Raw genomic sequence first — 3364 nt, forward strand, 5'->3', positions numbered from 1 at the left:
TATAAACAAGAGACATTTGTGCCAAAGAGAAAGCCCACTGGGAGCAGGGGCATCTGGCCTTCACAGCTGCAGACACCCCCAACCCAACTTACAGCTGGCCTGGCAGGAGGCGACCAGGGGTCAGAGGACCAGCCTTTGCAATAACGCCCAAAAGGACCCAAGTCCCAGAGGAAGGAACCTCCCCCAGTCCCCGTGCTCCTCATCTCTCAGCTCTCCTCCAACTCCCCAGCCTCGGGCACCGAGAGGCTACACTCTCAGGAGACAAGCGGCTCTGGCGGATTGAGGACGAGGACAACTATCACCTTCTGAATGGTGTCTGTGTGCACATGCGCGCGTGTGTGCCTGCACACGAGAGAGGGACAGGGAGAGAGCGAGAGAGAGGGTTTGCAGGCAGGCAGGGCGAGGGAGTATCAGGTAACAGAGGAGGAAGTCATGTGTGTGTGTGTGTGTGTATCACATATACGTGTATGTGAAAATCTGTTATAAAAACTTCTGAAGGAGGTAGGGGCTTGGCAGAAGGTCTAAGGTGTTTCTTGTCATGATCAGAGTCAAGGTGGAACGTACGTAGATGGGGAACCCTAAGTGACCGCCAGGGCAATTGTGGCAGGGAGGATCCAATGTCCCACAGTGTGAGAGACGCTAAACTTTCATGAAGAAGAGAGGAGCCGATCCCCCCCCCAACCCCACTCCAGTTCCTACAAAACGTCTAGCACTTTCGCTCCAGGTCCCTCAGCTTCCAACCAGCTAATCATCAAAAGGAAGAAAACACAAAGCCGAAGACGCAGGAGGGAGGCGGGCGAGAAAACACAAGTATTCTTGTGCCAGCATCCTGCGCACACAAACCGGAGTTCTCCAGAAACTAGGGCAGGTGGGGTGTGGGGTGTTAGGAGAGGAAACGGAGAAGTTCCTGAGGCCCGAAAAAAGAGGCAAACACGTCACAGAACTACATGAGAGATTCATTGACTCTAACTACAAACAGACGGGTGATTACCATTTCCAGCCAGTTTCCCCATCATGACAGTCATGGAACAAACCAAGGCAATGTCGGTCTTGAGCCAGACTCCCGGAGGCCCCCGGCCCCGGCCTCAGCACAGTGTCTCTGCAGTGCTGCTCCCGGGCCGTTTTATCTTCTCAATATTTTCCAGGATCATGTCCTGTAGAGTGACGTATTGATTCCTTAGCTCTGATATGATGAGCCGAAGGCTGACCGATTCTTTCTTGTCAATCTCTGTCACTGTGCGGCGACAGTCCTCCACATGGGGATATTTAGCTGTTTTAGAAACCAGTTTGGCTCTTGTAATATAATATCTAGAAACCTGGTCCAGATAAGATGCAGCTTCGCTCTCAACAGTTCTTAGTTCTGCAAATGTCTCCTCCTGAACGGACACCCCAAAGTTGTTCCCATCTTCTATCCCAGGGGTCAGGAGCGGTACCCACATTTTGACCGTGTTGCACATCTCAGCCAGCAGCCGGATCTCAGCTTCGCTTTCTCAATGTTGTCCACCAGCTGCTCGTTGCTTTTCAGCATCCCATTGGGCATCACAAACCCCTCAGTTCCTTGGAAGCCCTCTTCACCTTCCTCCAACCTCCGCATCTTGTAAGTGGGACCGTCCAGTCCAACATGGCTGTTGGCGAGAAGAATGGGGTCAGGGACTGGGAGATTCGTGTCTGAGTGGGTCTGAGTTAGGTCATGGATGTTTAGGATTGGTTCCTTCAAAAAACTATCAAGCTGTAACAATTTCTTTGGGAAAAAACTTGCCACCAAGTCGTCTGCCTCACTTGTGATCCACTCCCTGAAAGAATCAACCTTGAGCTTCACTTGCTGATCTACCTTCAGCAACGAGGCCATGGCCGGGCCGGGCCGGGCCGTGTCGGCTCCGCTGGGGACCGGAGGCGCTGTGGGCCCCGGGAAGGGGGTCAGAAGGGAGGGCAGAGTCCTGGCTGCCCTGGGACTGCGGCCGCCCTCGCCGGCTCACTCGCTGCTCGCTCCCTCCCTGGGTACCACCCGTACCTGCCCGCTGCCCGCTGCCCGCTGCCCGCTCGCCCTCCCAGGCTCACCGCTCACGCCCAGACCCTTTTGAGAATTCTACATGCTTAAACCATAGCGATGCCTTGCACAATAAATCAGAGGAATAAAGTGTATAGTTCCCACTCTCCAATCAACCGGAGTCCCAGCTCCTACCTCCACTTCTGGGTTTGCATCATACTGCTGTTTATGCTGAATGTTTCCACTTGGAGGTTCATAGTCACGATTTTCCATTTATAAAGAAATTAATACTTGGAAGGTTTGAATATCTTTCCAAAGACAACGTACCCAGGAATAAATGAACTGAGTTTTGAGCTTCTGTTGATTCTGTATTCTTTCTGCTATATCGGGTTACCATGGACACAAAAATTACATCTTCATAATTAAATGATGTGATGATTATTATTACTTTTCAAAGATCACATATAAGAAGACATGCTATTTGGCATCCATTATAGATATTTTTATTGATTCTGTACATTGCCTTTAAATTCAGTGTTTCTGTTACCACAAACTGCAGCCTTAGCTGCGCAGAATCCAAACCCCCGCTTAATCTGCACATTGTGTTAATCTCACTGAATCTCGCATATGCAGCCAGGGTCAGAGAAAATGAGCTGGAAAGGAATTAGAACGTTATCGGGGGAGCTGGCAAGACCAAGGAAGGTTTGTAAAATGTTCTGTCTTCGGTGATTGAAGAGGAGTAACAAAGGGTATTCGTTCCTTTTGGTTAGTTTTTTATCAGGAGGCCCAGAATGTGACCACAAAACCTTTAGTTCTTACGTTATTTTAGCTAAATTGGCCTATTTCTATGGATTTTCTAAAAATGGATATCAGACTGGCTTGGTGAGGACATATAAGACTCATAAAAGTGATTTCATTTGATTTGTGGCAAATCCTATCTTTCTGAAACAATTTTAACGCAGCAAAGTTGTTTTTTTTTTTTAATGTTGATGCCAGATTTTAAAAGCAGTAAAAGGAGGTGCCGTTGAACCTGGGTGTGGACAAAAGAGATTAGAACTTTGGGATGTTTGTATTTGCATAAACCCCCAAAGGCAAGCAATCACGTCACACCCTTTCCTGCCATACACTCCACTTTTCCTTGGAAGTGTATTCACATCCATAAATAACTCAATTGCAGGAGATATATTTTTTTCAGTGAGAATTTTAAATGCTTAAATCATAGCAACGCCTGGCACAATAAATCAGAGGAATAAAGTGTTGTATGGTTCCAGCTCTCCAGTTCACCTGGAGTCCAGTTTCTACCTCTGCTTCTGGGTTTGCAATATTTCTTTTCCTGCTGAACATTTCCATTTGGAGGTTCGTATTTACGATTTTCCC

At 48.2% G+C, this 3364-nt stretch overlaps 1 pseudogene; it reads right to left on the reverse strand.

Annotated features, from left to right (window-relative positions):
- Nucleotides 1-1085: 1085 nt before the first annotated feature.
- Nucleotides 1086-1849, reverse strand: LOC105065448 (proteasome activator complex subunit 3 pseudogene; annotated as a pseudogene).
- Nucleotides 1850-3364: the final 1515 nt, after the last annotated feature.

Source organism: Camelus bactrianus, chromosome 31 (genome assembly GCF_048773025.1).
Source record: "Camelus bactrianus isolate YW-2024 breed Bactrian camel chromosome 31, ASM4877302v1, whole genome shotgun sequence".
Taxonomy (NCBI): Eukaryota; Metazoa; Chordata; class Mammalia; order Artiodactyla; family Camelidae; genus Camelus; species Camelus bactrianus.